We start from the raw sequence: 14,387 nt of genomic DNA on the forward strand, positions 1-14,387 counted from the left end.
TCAATGAGATAATCCTGAATTTCTATAACTATACCTAGCACTTTGTAGGTGTAAAATATATGTTCTTGAATTAATGAATAATTTCATAATTGGATCAAATAGGCTTTAGAGTCAGATGAGTCAAACTCTTGCTCTAAGTGTTCCTTGGTACAATGTGAGCAACTAACTTAGCTTCTAATAAGTACTTACTTCAAAGGGATATGGGGACAGTTAAATCAGTAAAACTTATGCAGTAGGAACACCAAAGTTTGTTCTCCATAAAAGCAATGAATAATCTGGCAAAAACTATGAGAATCAACTTTTTCATAATTCTGTAATCTAATCAAAAATCTTACCACAAGCAGGGAAATGATTAATTGTGAAAAAAAAAAAAAAGAAGAATCTAGTTAAGAGAGTTTGGGGACATTTTAACTTACCCCAATACCATCTCCCACTTCCCAGCATGGCAGTGGTCTGAATACAAGAGCTGGAAGCCCCCTATGTAACCTGGTACCAGAGGGAGCAGAACAAACCTTATTCTCAAATGAATAGTTTTTGTTTTGACCTGTCTGCTGACTCCTTGAAGAAATGTCTCAAATAGCTTGCTTTATTTCATCTAACTCTGAACATTCCCAGGGTCAAAGCAACTACTCAGGGAAAATTTGTTCAAAATATGTAAAGGCAAATGCATTAGCTGCTGCTTCCTGAGACTGGGACTAACATTTGGGGAAAACAACAGACTAACCTGAAAGTTTTAGAGGAAAGTCTGGGGAATGAGAATGCTTGGGGAATAAGAACTTCGAAAAGCTGTCATATATTTCTGGGAATCTAGAAGGTTGGACACATGGTCAGAAAAGACCTAAGAAGGCCCTAGGCTCTTACCTCTGCTTGATCTTCAGGTTCTGCAGGAGGAAAAGTGAAGGCTTAGGCAGAGTTGTAGCCTGTTTGGCTGAGTGTTAAGTGCATGACCCAACACACACACACACACACACACACACACACACACACATACACACACACAAGTTCATCTGCAAAGACTCAGAGATTCTTTTTCTTTCAGTTCCAAGGGCATAAGGAAATTTCTCTTGACCCATTAGCTGACCATTAATCTAAAAGAACAGACTTTAATGACCACACAGGACAAAGGATACAAACTTTGCAAAACTAGTTCAGAAAAGTCACCAAACAGCAAGGGAAATGCAAATCAAAACCACAATGAGATACCATTTCACACTTACTAAGATGGCTGTTATTTTTTTTTAATAAAAATAAAGTATTGGTGAGGATGTGGAGACACTGGAATCCTCACATATTGCTGGTGAGAATGTACCATGGTACATTAACTATGGAAAGCATGTTGGACATTTCTCAAAAAGTTAAACATAGAATTACTATGGGACCCAGCAATTCTGCTTCCAGGTATATATCAGAGAACTGAAAACATATGTACGAACAAGACACATGTTTATACCAAAGTTCATAGAAGACTTATTCATAACCAAAAGGTAGAAATAATCCAAACGTCCATCAACATGAATGGTTAAACGAAATATGGGATATCTCTGCAGTTGAATATTATTTAACCTTAAAAAGAGTGACGTCCCTATACATGCTACAACAAGGAAAAACCTTGAAAACATGCTAAGTAAAAGAAGCCAGACACAAAAGGTTATATATTATGTGATTTCACTTACACTGACGGTCCAGAATAGGCAAAACCATCAAAACAGAAAGCTGATTAGTAGTTGCCAGAGCCTAAGGGGAAGGGGAAATGGGGAGTAACTACTTGATGTGTACAGGTCTCCTGTGTGTGAGAATTTGGGGGGAGGGCAGGTAACAAAATGTTCCAGAATTAAATAGTGGTAATGGTTGCACAACGTTGTGAATGTACTGAAAGTCATTGACTCTTCCACTTTTAAATAGTTAAAATGATAAGCTTTGTTAAGCGAATTTTATTTAAATTTTAAAGAAGTGATATGGGATGCTCAAATACAAGGATGGATTTTGAACTTTCTAGGACTGAGTCTTGTTTACAAAACAAGTGCCCAATAAATAGTAACGCATGGGTCGCCTCTAAAACATTCCCCTTTTCTCATTGGTCAGGAGCATCCTGATCTGCTCAGCAACCCTCTCCTATTGGCTGGAACCTTGATGCCAAGGCCGTGAGAACATGGGTTCCCCAGGCCCACAGCAGGTCCACAAAGAAGCAATGGATAAGGGTAAACCCTCCTATAAGCTTGAGTCCCAACGAGGTGGCTGAGACCTTTAAAGTTTCCTGTATAGTGAGAGGCCTTTGGTTGGTGGAAAAAGGTCAGAAATGGTCAGAAATTGTCACTAAGGAGGGTGTGAATTGCAGCTCTCCCCTCAACTCTTATGAGGCTTCAGGCCGAGTGCCTTTCAGATGGGTTTTCTGCTGAGGTAAAACGGAAGTGAGGACGCTGGGATCACAGGCATATTATCCACGGGATTTGAAGGTCTGCTAAGGCGAGAGAGAGCCACAGCACTCGAGACCAGGCTGTGGCCCACTACATTCTGAAATGCCCAGGGCTCCTGCCCCCTTCCCACACCCCCACCATCTTCCCACAATGCTTGGCGCGTCCAAGATTCACACGTTCCCCCAGAAGCCCCGCCTACCTCGCCCCAACTTCTCGGAGTCCAGGCGGCGTCTCCCCCTCCTCCTGCCTTGGGAAAGCTGCTTTAGAACCAGTCAGAGGCTGTAGAATGTCCTGGAACGCCTAGAGTCCCTCTCCCTAGCACCTCCCCACTTCCCGCACTGAGGTGGGCAGATGGAGGAGGGTCTCTAATTGGAGGAGGCTCGGCAGGAGGGTGGGGTTATGGGCGTGGCCAATGGTAGGAGGCGGAGCCTTTGGGAGCAATTAATTTCTGGCGCAGTTACGGAGACTGCCGAAAGCTGACTTCGTCCGAGAACTCTAGGATGAGGTTGTCCTGCGTCGGGCAAGATCAGAACTGCCATAAGACTGCAGGAAAACCCCTGAGGCCCAGGATCTGGAGTGTGAGGCACCCTCTACCCACTTCAGGTTGGTTGCAGAAGTCGTGGCCGAAGGGTACCCTGAGGCTACTGTCCTTGGGACCCAGCACTCCTGACCCGCCAGGAGAGGGGCGGTGGTTGGCAAGACTCTGAAGCCCCTCCCAGGAGCCCCTTCCCTCTGGCCTCATCCACACATTTCGTCGCTCTTTTCTCCCTTTACCTCTGTGTGGTCTCTCATGGAAGAAAGATTCCATTCTCTTATCCCAAGGAGGAGAGCCACCTGAATGCTGAGAAGGAGACTGGACTCCGAGGCCAAGGGCGTGCCTGGCCGACCTGCCCTCCCAGCCCGCCCCGGGCCCCCTGCCGGCTTCTCTCTGGCCTCTCTTTCAGGGTTTCACAGGTACGTGCCTCCTTGACTTGTTAGTCCCATTTCTCACCTCCCTTCCTGTTGTGATTGCTGAAGGGTTGGGGTGAGCGAACTGGAGGCCTGGGGTCAGAGATCTCATTCTCGAGGACCTCCATCTATGCTCTGCGTGATGATGGGAACTACATTAACCCTTTCATGAATATGTTGTCTCGCCTGGAAAGGGACAGAGTAAGATGCTACTCCAGAATCTTGGTGAGAAGAGGAGTGATTGTGTCTTGAAAACAGATGTACTGCGAATTACTTACTGCGATTTTAACTTTGTTCTTTCCCACGCCCCGCCACCCAGCTGCAGCCTGTGTGCCGGGTTTCTTCTGCTTTCCTTTTGACTTCCACAGGGTGGGTCCATCAAACCTGGCAGAGCACGCGGAGGCAGTCCCTTGATCCATCTTCTAGGAACTAGGATGCACCTGTTGGGAGTCCCCGCTCCAGTGGACCTTTCCCGGGCTCCTTCCTTCCCAGCCTGTGCGGTGGCACCAGCTGTCTGGAAAAGGCACTGCTCCTAGGACCTGGGACTCTTGTTCCTGGCACCACCCGTGCCCCTCCCCCTCTGAATATCCAGTTCTCTACCCTCACGAAGGAGATTCGAACTTCAGGCAGCCGGACAAAACCAAACACTCACGGGTTCTGATTCCCTCCAAGGCCAAGGTCTCCTGATCCTCAGTGGAGAAGGCTGGGCTGGACCCCTTCCCTTCATCCCTCTTCTTTTCCCTTTTTGCTCCAGAGCGCTGCTCTGACCCTAAGGCTTTTCCATTTACCATCAACATGGAAACTTGGCTCTTCACATGGTATATTCTCCCTCTTTTGTGCATTATCTTGCTCCTCAAAATGGCCCTTCCATGAAGGAGGGAGAGGATCAAGGGGCCTGGCTAGTCACCCAGGTCCCCATAAAGCCTCTCAAGCCACAGGCTGAGTGGAAGTTGAATAAAAGCTTCATGTCCTTGACCACTGGGGCTTGTGGTTGGTGTGCTGATTCTCAAGGGAAGACACAGGGGGATTCTTTTTGTCCTTCCCATCCAACCCCGGTGGATGGTGTTTGTGCTGCAATGAAGTAGTTATAAGGGTGCCCCTGGCCCTCCCACCTCCGCCTTTGAGTAAAGCTCATCACTGTCTCAGCTAGGGACCTGGCACCAGCTGGCTTACTAGACATCTGGCAGGGTTTTCTGAGCATTTGCATTGTGCTAGGGCAGGAACTAAAGAAATAAATTTATCCACCAGAATGTCAGGTCACAAGATGGATGTAGGAGCAGGTAAATAGTGATTCATATTGAGGTTCTGGAATTTTGTTAGTTACTATTTTTATAACTTTGTTCTTTTAGTCCTTGAGGATAACTTTGTTCTGTTGGTCCTTGGCAGAGGATAAAGGAAGAATTGTAAAGGAACGGATTACTGGTGGGAGGAGGTGTTGTCCTCGTTAGAGTGCGAATGGAAGGTACTGGTATCCCCCCACTGGCCTGTGCTGTGCACCTGGGAGGTGTGGGCAACTTTCCTGGATCTCACAATTGGGAGTGAAAGTTTTAGAACACAAAACATCCGCCTACGAGGCCTCAGAGCTTGCCCAGTGCCCCTGCCCCACTCCCATTCCTGTTTTTCCTGTGAGTCACAGAGACCAGAGCTGATTTGGCCAGAGGGCTTCCCTAAGACTGTTCCGGGGCCCTGGTTATGTATTTTTGTGCCCCAGTGCTGACCACAGAATACTAGGGGGTTGTCTTCTGTAATGGCTCTGGGGTCCTCTAAGGAACAGGAATGGTGGAGCCTGTGCTAACCTGGAGCTCACTGCAGCAGAAGCATGAGTTCTTCAGGAGCTCTTCCTTGGAGAACTTAACGAATTACAAGTGTGGAATGATTTGTAACCAGAATAACACCACCTGGCAGGGGTATTGATGAGTGGAGGAGGGCATATTTGGAGACCTCTGATCTTTCCAGCCCTGAGATGCCGAGCCTAATACACATATGATAATCATTAATGTCTTGTAATTAATAACAGTGTTATTGTTGATACAGCTCATTAATCATCACAAATTGGTAACTTCTCAGAGCCTGTGTGTTATTTGTAGCTGCGTAGAGCTCTGTGACTTGCACACACAGTGTTTCACGGAGGGAGAGAGCTACTGTGGCCATTTTACAGGTGAGGACACTGAAACGGGAAAAGACCCAACTCGCTCCAGGGAAGGGGGATGTGCAATGTGCACTTGTTGCTAATTACTCCTCTCTCTAATCCTTACACGCTTTTTTTGGCCTCACCCATGGAAGTTTCTGGGCCAGGTATTGAACCCATGCCATAGCAGTGAAAACACCAGATCCTTAATCTGCTGAGCCACGGGGGAACTCCTCAATCCTCACACTTTAGAAAGCAAAATCAAAAAAGCAAACAAGCATCTGGGGATTATTTAATGCTCAGCTCATCAGGACAAAGTTTAAAGACTCTTAGGAAACACTGGAGGGGTACAGAGAAGTCACTAGATCTTTGCTCAGTGCATTTTTCCATGTCTTCTTTTTATGTTTTGTCTTTTTAGGGCTGCACCTGCGGCATATGGAAGTTTCTAGGCTAGGGTCGAACTGGAGCTGCAGCTGCCGGCCTACACCACAGCCACAGCAATTTGGGATCCCAGCCGCATCTGTGACCTACACCATAGCTCACTGTAACACCGGATCCTTAACCCATTAAGTGAAACCAGGGATTGAACCTGTGGCCTTATGGATACTAGTTGGCTTCATTACCGCTAAGCCACAATGAGAACTCCATCCTCTGTTTTTTAATGTTACATTCACTCTTAGCCCTCATTGTTCCCCTTCCAGAAAATTCGCTGAAATTTCAATGTCCTTTGCTGTTCTATAGGTTACTTTGGGGGAAACTCCTGTTATTGATTACCCAGCCCTCCCTCTAACGAGTTATATGACCTGCAGCAAGTGACTGACATCTCTGTTTGCTCAGAAAATGGATGGCCCAGAGTTCCCATCGTGGCGCAGCGGAAACGAGTCCAACTAGGAACCATGGGGTTGCGGGTTTGATCCCTGGACTCGCTCAGTGGGTTGAGGATCTGGCGTTGCCGTAAGCTGTGGTGTAGGTTGCAGACACAGCTCAGGTCTGGCATTGCCGTGGCTGTGGCGTATGCCGGCAGCTACAGCTCCGATGAGACACCTAGCCTGGGAACCTCTATATGCTGCGGGTGCGGCCCTAAAAAGAGACGAAAAAAAAAAAAAAAAAGGAAAGAAAAAGAAAATGGATGGCCTCACCCCTAGGGCACCGGGATGGGTGAGGATTAAAAGGAATTAAACATCAACTATATAAGATGCTTACCACACCGTTTGGTAAGGAACACTAATTCCCTCTCTCCTGCCTGGGCAGTCCTTTTTCTTCTGTCAGGAACTTTCCTGTTTAGGGTGTCTCACAACCAAACGGAGAGTCTCAAGTCTTCCCTTCCCTAGTGGGTTCAAGGCCAACCCAGATTCCATAGAACTGGGTGAAAGACTTCCACCTTGCTGTGCAACAGCCCTTCCTGCAGAGGCTGAACATGGCAGGTCAGTGCACCTGGAACAATCTGAAAGGCCTGGGGCTCATTACCTTCCATCGTTGTCCCCTCATCCCGTCCCCAGCCATCTCCTCATGGAGACCCAGCAGGGACAAGTGGATTTGATGATGGGGCTGTGCCCCAAATCCTCCAGTCTTCATGGAGAAACCAGGCCTTCCTTCCTTCAGTAGGCCTTGGAGTGCATGTGTGGACATAGCCATGATTTTCCAACATGCTTTTCGTCCTGCACAGGATCAGGAGTCTTTATCAGACTCGTTCCTTTGTGGAACTAGAGGCTCAAGGCATATAGAACAAACCCTGGAGTCCTGGGTGGGCCCATCTAGCCTCCTGGCTTCACTAGGTGAAGTGGTGGGGTTAGAGGATTTAAACTTAGAGACCCACTTCTGCTTCAGAAGCTCTATAGAATGGGGAAAAAAACAAAGGGATAACTTTCATCCTCAGTTTGGAACATCTATAAAATGGGGAAAGCAGTAATGGGTAAATTGGAGTTTTTAGGTAAGAATGGAAGGAATGATAACCCATATGAAAGCATGCATTTGTAATAGATGCGTACAGTCTAAATCTGCTGCTGACTGTGTATATTCAAGTCCCCGGTTACGTTTCATCCCCCACGATGCTGCAGACAAAGTTGGAGGTCGGAAAGGACCAGGCCTGGAATCAAGTCCTCTTGCCTGAGCCCCCTCCACCTTATTTTCTACTCCATACCAGAGATGGAGGGGGCTCAGGCAAGAGGATCTTGTCTTTTCATGGCATGCACAGACACCGCGCCCCTCTGCCCCCACCATTCTCCGTAATCCTCAGAGAGGATGGAAGGCCCTAGAACTCAGGAAGTCCCAACCTCTGCTTCTCTAACAGGTCAGGGTTGGAACTAACCTAAAGCTGTTGGCAGGATTCCTCAGAAGGCAGAAATCTCATCAGAAAACTTAAAAGTGTGGGAGTTCCCGTCATGGCGCAGTGGTTAACGAATCTGACTAGGAACCATGAGGTTGCGGGTTCGGTCCCTGCCCTTGCTCAGTGGGTTAACGATCCGGCGTTGCCGTGAGCTGTGGTGTAGCTTGCAGACGCGGCTCGGATCCCGCGTTGCTGTGGCTCTGGCGTAGGCCCGGTGGCTACAGCTCCGATTCAACCCCTAGCCTGGGAACCTCCATATGCCGCGGGAGCGGCCCAAGAAATAGCAACAACAACAACAACAACAACAACAAAAAAGACAAAAGACAAAAAAAAAAAAAGAAAACTTAAAAGTGTGATGATCAAGGAAGAGCTAGACCCCGATGGCTGTTGAGGTCAGCCCGGAGGTCCTGCCCACCTGCCCCCGGACCTCTGGCCTGACCCACAGTTGTTTCCATTTACTTTCAACATGGAAGCCAAGCTCTTGGTGTGTGTAGGTCGCCCACCCCAGCACCATGTCCTGCTGCTCTCCCTGAAGCTCCCACAGGGCCTGCCCAGCCAGGCACCATCCAGCCAACCCCCCTGACCTCCTAACATTTCTTCTTCAAGTTGGGACAAATGTGATGATTCATAAGTAAAGACTAAGCTGGGAGTCCATTGTCTTCTTCTTCTTTTTTTTTTCTTCTGTCTTTTTGCCTTTTTAGGGCCACACCCATGGCGTATGGAGGGTCCTAGGCTAGGGGTCCAATTGAAGCTGTAGCTGCCGGCCTACACCACAGCCACAGCAACACAAGATCTGAGCCTCGTGCCACCTACACCACAGCTCACAGCAACACTGGATCCTTAACCCACTGAGTGAGGCCAGGGATCAAACCCGCGTGCTCATGGATGCTAGCTGGATTCGTTAACCGCTGAGCCATGACAGGAACTCCTGGGAGCCCATTTACATCTTCCCACCTCAAGCAGGTGGTTGCTGTTTGTGCTGGATGTTAAGGAGAAGTAGAGAGGGCTGGTCGGTGGGCTACCCGGGACCATCCCTCCAGCCCTGGGGAAGTGCTCACTGTCTGACTCAAGTGGGGACCCTCTGGCCCACTGTACACCCTGGAACAGAGCCAGCCTCTCCTTGAGTGGTTGACCTGGCACCGAGCAGTCTTCATGATATTTCCATCCTAGAGGGAAAATGTCTATCAACCCAAAGGAATAAAGACAAGCTGACAGGAGGGCTTCAGTGACAGCATTTGTGTCATTCCAGATCCTCAGTTGTTAGATTTTGGTCATGATGCCAGACCTGGGACAAGGGTGAAGGAGGAGTGAGCAGGGACTGGGAAACTAATGAGTGAGAGAACCCAGGGGAGAGGTCTGAAATCTTCCAGGTCCTTCTAGCTGCTACTGGGACAGGGGACTCTCAGAGCATAAAGGAGCATCAGGGGCTGCAAAGGCTCCCATGCGCTTTCTGCCCCTTTCCTGCCTCCTTCCTTCTCTCAGGGTCATGAAGATCAGGGCTGATTCAGCAAGGGAATAGCCCCTGAGATTCCCCCAGCCGGGGCCCTGGCTCTGTACCTTGTTTCCTACTGCTGTTTGGCCACAGCATTCTCTGAGAGCTGCATGCTGTCTGGGCTCTGGATTTCTCGTGCAGGCAGGAATGATGGTTCTGCAGGGGCCCACCAGGAGTATGGAGCCATGGCCATCAGGCATCGGTGTGATGGGAGTGCGGGGAGCCACTCCCGGCCTGGGCTGAATTCTAAAATTCATCATGCATAATCTTGCCTGTAATAAGATTAATGCCAGTTTTCATGGATATTGAACAGGGGATTCTAATACCCATGGAGGAAGCGGGGAGTGGACGACCTCTAAGAGCTTTGTGAGTCCTGAGATTCTATGAGCCTGAGATTCCTAATATTATCACTAATATGCTGTAATTTATAATAATGTTTTCAATGATGCATATCATTAATAATAATGACTGTTTTCACTCTGCCTTTCCCAATCCAATATGTGATCTATATAACTAAGTGGTACTCCTCAGGCATACTTACCAAAGCTGATGCTTGCCATTGCTATTTTACAGGCAAGGAAACTGAGGCCAAGAAACAGACTCTGAATCCAGCTCCTCCCGCTGGACAGCCCCTTGGGCGCTGCAACTGCCTTGGGCGACTCAGGACCGTCCAGTTCTTTGCACCTGTGCCTCCTGCCCTCTTCCAGGCCTGCTCTGTTGTCTCTTGCCCCCTCCCACCCACCTCAGGAGCTGCTGGGGAAGTAGAGTTGCTTCCTCTGCCTCTGCTTGTCCAGTACAGGATTCCAGACCTGACTGGGCCCCGGTTTGACTCAGAGCCAGTCATTTTGTCATGCTGTTCCTTTTGGAACGTAGAATCTAGTGAATTCTTCCAGCCAAGGGTGCCACCTTGGACTTGTGGCCAATCCATCCATCCACCCATCTGTCACTTCCTGGACAGTGGGTTCCCCGGAGCTATGTCGTCTTAAAACAGTGGAAACAGACCATCAATGTAAAACCAGAGATCCAGAAACCAGCTATATACCTGCCCCTTGGGTAGGCACTTAAGGGGCTCCAGAGCATGCCCAGTGTCCTTCACTTTGATACTGATTGTTCTCAATACCTGGCACAGTGTGGGGCACACAGTAGGCTTGCAAATGCATGCTGAATACACTCGGCTCCGATTTCTCCCCCTCTTTTTTTTTGCTGGACTCTCTTTTCTCAAATTCAGGGTTCACGTTGAAGGATGGGGCCTTTGACCTGAAACCCAGCCATCTCTGTGTTTTTAATGGCCTCTGCAGTTCTGTGGGTAATGTCAGTGTAAATCAATTTATCGAGTGTTTACCCAGCTCTGCCACTCATTAGCTGTGTGACCTTGGGCAAGTTATTTAACCCCTCTCTGCCTTAGCTTCCCCAGTGGGAATGATAATAATACCCACTTCACTGAATTGTTTTGATGATAAATTGAAGCAATCTCTAGTAAGCTCTTAGAACTGTGCCTGGCACATAGGAAACTCCATGGATGTCGGCTCTTATCAGTTTAATTTTGCAGTTCAACATCCACTTGGAAAATGCCAACCTTGAGTCAGTCTAATGAAGGGATAAGAACTTTTCCATTATTAGTCCAGGTAGGTAAGGCAACAAGCCTGTCGTTGGCAGACAGGCAGAATCATATCCTTGAGTGGTCCCCAAAGGACTATGTGGGAAGAGGATGATGGAGAACCCATGAGGGGAGCATTCAAGATTAATGCAAGTGACTGGGGGCTTAATTCTCTCCTTCTTGTTAGTATTCCTTCTCAGATGGTGAGCAAGATACTCATCACCAGGACATGCCAAGGCAGTGGCAGATGTGGGGCTCTGAGGTTTTCCTCGTGAGAATGTGGGAACAGGCTTGGGAAGTTCAGCTAATAGAGTCTGGGGAAGAGGAGACGTCTTGGATGTAGCATCGGGGATTCAAAGGAAAGAAAACTTGCCCTTGCAAAATATATAAATGCTAGCATTGAGGCTGGGTGTGCCAGGGAGCCCCAGTGAACACATGTTACAGAGGAGGTGGCAAAAGAAGAGGGGGTGTTCTCATCATCACTGAACCAGATGGGCAGCCTGGATGCAGAGACCCAGGGCTGTGGGAGGCTGGTCAGTAGGCTGACTGGCTGTGGACCAGATAGGTTTGGGGATCCCATGGAGATGGGTGAAAGTCCAGATTCACCCCCTCATCAGTAGGGAGCCAGGTGGGTAACTGGGATACGCTGACATCTCAGGGACTAGATAGGGTCTTCCTTGACGCGGCCCCAGAGAGACCCCTGCACAAAATTGTGGAGAGATACTGACTCTGATTCACTAGGAATACACTTGACTGTTGGCTAAAGGGACCAGATCATTAATCCCAACAAAACCAGGAAAATAACCAGAGAAGAACCTGCAATCTGGGCCCATTTCCTCAGAGTCAGTGAAAAGAAGAAAAATGCCAAAAATTGTCCTACATGAGGCCATGGGGCAAGATTGTTGCACCTGTCTGATGATGCTAGATGGCTATGATGGAGACCACAGGCCAGCTGGAGGGGCATAGGTCAGCTCCCTTCTTTGGTCTGTTGGGAACCCTATCAATTCACCTCTGCTAGAGGCTGCAGGGAAGGGAAACCCATGAGCCTTGTCAACATTCACTGGCTGGGGGATGGGGAACCTGAAAGAAGATTATGAAAGCTGAGAAACTAAGGTCTTTGGTTTAAGGGCTGAAAACACACACAGATATTTTTAAACTGAGAAGGGGGCAGTGTTCCTTTGAGATGTCTGGCGAGGAAACTGGATGGTCTGATTCTATTATGCAAAGGTAGAAACCTCAGGTGTTTGCCTGTGAGAAGCCTTCTTGTCATAACAGACTTCGCCTGCTGCAGCTGCATCACATGGAACTTTGCTGGGTTTGCGAATCTAGGTGTGATAGAGAAAACCATGTGTTCGGGTTTTGACTGCTGCCTGCCAAGTTTTTTCTTTTGCATAAGTGTCTATTTTACCAGAAGCTGCAGTTTGCAGAAACTCCCATGGCTGCCAAAACAGAGGAAGCCCCACCCAGTTTGCTGAAATCCTGAGACCTTAACTGCAGACACGCTGAGAACAGAGAACAGAAGACACAGAAGAACTCCGGCTGTGCTTATGAAAAATTCGATACCCACAGATTCTGGGAGAAAAGTTACTCTCCATTTGGGAAGGAGAACATCTGAGAGAGTGACCTTCCTCTTACCTTAAAGAATGATATTCCTTAAAGAAAAAAAAAAAAAATGAGTCTAAGTTCTTTTGGAATTTCTTGATGGGTCTGTGGGAGAGGGTGAGCGCCATGTCTTGCTCCTCCACCATCTTGATCCCGCCTCCTCTTTTGGAATTTCAGCCCTGTAATCATGGCAAAATGAAAAAAAATCTCCTTTGAGGGGAATCTGAGGGATGTGTCACTCCCAAGAACTTGGAGATAAGGGGTCAGACTCTTGCCAGGAAGCTTAATAATTCAGTCAGGGCTCAGAGTGTATCAGCTATATCTCTTCTACAAGAGATCAGAGAGCTAAAAGCTTCTCCCTGTCAAGAAAGAGGATCTAGGTGGACAAGCACTCTCCTGATGGGAACAAGGGTTTCGAATTAGGAAGAGAGGGGAAGATGGGTTTGGTCATTGGAGCGAGCTGGTGTGAGGTTTCCTGTCTTAAGGTGACAAAGTTACAGGCTTTCAGGGCAGAGGGGACCAGATGAGGCTGGAGATGGAAAGCTATTAAATAAAAGACCTCTAGAAGTCACCAGGCCAGGTCTGGGCAGGACCATCTGAAGCTTGAGGTGATTTTCCTGGCTGGGGGTGGAAATATGTTACAAGCCAAAAAGGATCAAAAAGGCCAATACGGGGTCAGAAGAAACCACAGAAACCCTACTCCAGGGGTCCTTGCCTGGAGTCAACACTCTGGGATTTTTAGCAACCTTGAGACCAAAGCAGGATCTTCCAGATCAGGCTATAAATGTGGGTACTTCAGTCAGTATAAAATAGTCTGTTAACACATGAGTCGAAAGGAGGAAGAAAAGATAGGGGAGGCAGTGTGATGTCATGGGAAGGCTTTGCACCCAGATTTACTCTGTGACCTTGGGTAAGTTATTTAACCCATCTGAGCCTCAGCCCCCTCATTTCAAAAACTGGCATAATAATATTTACCTTGAAAGGCTGCAGCAAGGATTTAGCATGAAACGCATGTGAAGCAGCAGCACAGGACCTGGAACTGTAGGTGCTCAGTTAACTGTTAGCTTCCTTCCCCTTCCAAAAGCTTCCAGGTCAGTGGTTGTACTTGTAAAGCTACACTGTACTAGCCCCATGTGCTTTAAAGCAAGTACTTTAAAGGTGGCTAGTCTGAACTGAGCTGGGCCCTGTGAAAACACATGACAGATTTCCAACACTTCGTACAAAAAAAAAAAAAAAAAAAAAAAAAAAAGGTACATTGTCTTATTAATCATTTTATAGTGATTATGCATTGAGAAAATATTTCAATATATTGGGTTAAAGAAATGATATTAAATTAATTTCATCTGTTTCTTTTTTTTTTTTTCCACCTGTTTCTTTATACTTGATTTAATGGGCTACTAGAAAATTTAAAATTACAGTGTGCCTCACACAGTGCTGACCTAGCCATCAGAGGAAGATAGGGTTGGGAAGCTGTGCTCCAAAAACTCATGTTTCTCTACCGTGGGTCTGGACTTTGGTTTGTTATCCTGGTAATCCAGCATAAGAGAAACCTTTTTTTCTCCTCTTGAAAAAAATGCCATCCATGTGGGTGTGGAAGCTCCATGTGGGTGGAAGGTACTAGGGCGCCCCTAGTGGCTAAGTGTGGTGGTGGCCACACTCCAGGAAAAAGGAGACAGGGCTGAAACAGGAGAGGATGGGGATCTCCCAGGGGACGTGGGGTGGACTCTTCTTCTTAGCCTGGAGCTTCATTCCAGACCCCCTCCTGACCTTTCCTCCAGGAGGGCGGTCCCATTCTCTCTCATTGCAGAAGGCTCCCATCTTATACATGAACTTGGCAGGAAGCAGGCTCACCAGGCAGCACCCAACACAGGTAGGTGTAA

The 14,387-nt window shown here is 47.8% G+C and overlaps 1 protein-coding gene and 1 long non-coding RNA gene across 5 annotated transcripts in view; one reads left to right on the forward strand and one right to left on the reverse strand.

The window, feature by feature from the left end:
• Positions 1-14,387, reverse strand: part of LRFN2 (leucine rich repeat and fibronectin type III domain containing 2) — a 305,256-nt gene that overhangs the window by 96,907 nt on the left and 193,962 nt on the right. The gene's annotated exons all lie outside the window — the stretch shown is intronic.
• Positions 2,839-13,757, forward strand: LOC102157464 (uncharacterized). Of its 2 annotated transcripts, XR_014810095.1 has the most exons (6): positions 2,839-3,017; positions 3,237-3,368; positions 3,682-4,642; positions 4,749-4,824; positions 5,397-5,520; positions 9,882-12,578. It is a non-coding gene; the product is annotated as an uncharacterized LOC102157464 (long non-coding RNA). The 2 variants fall into 2 exon arrangements; XR_014810096.1 differs by lacking the exon at positions 5,397-5,520 and having other exon boundaries at positions 3,731-4,180; positions 9,882-13,757.

Source organism: Sus scrofa, chromosome 7, assembly GCF_054392235.1.
Source record: "Sus scrofa isolate SSC_HxYL_T2T_F1_AM1 chromosome 7, Sscrofa_HxYL_maternal_Yorkshire_Landrace_v2.0, whole genome shotgun sequence".
NCBI classification, from domain to species: Eukaryota; Metazoa; Chordata; class Mammalia; order Artiodactyla; family Suidae; genus Sus; species Sus scrofa.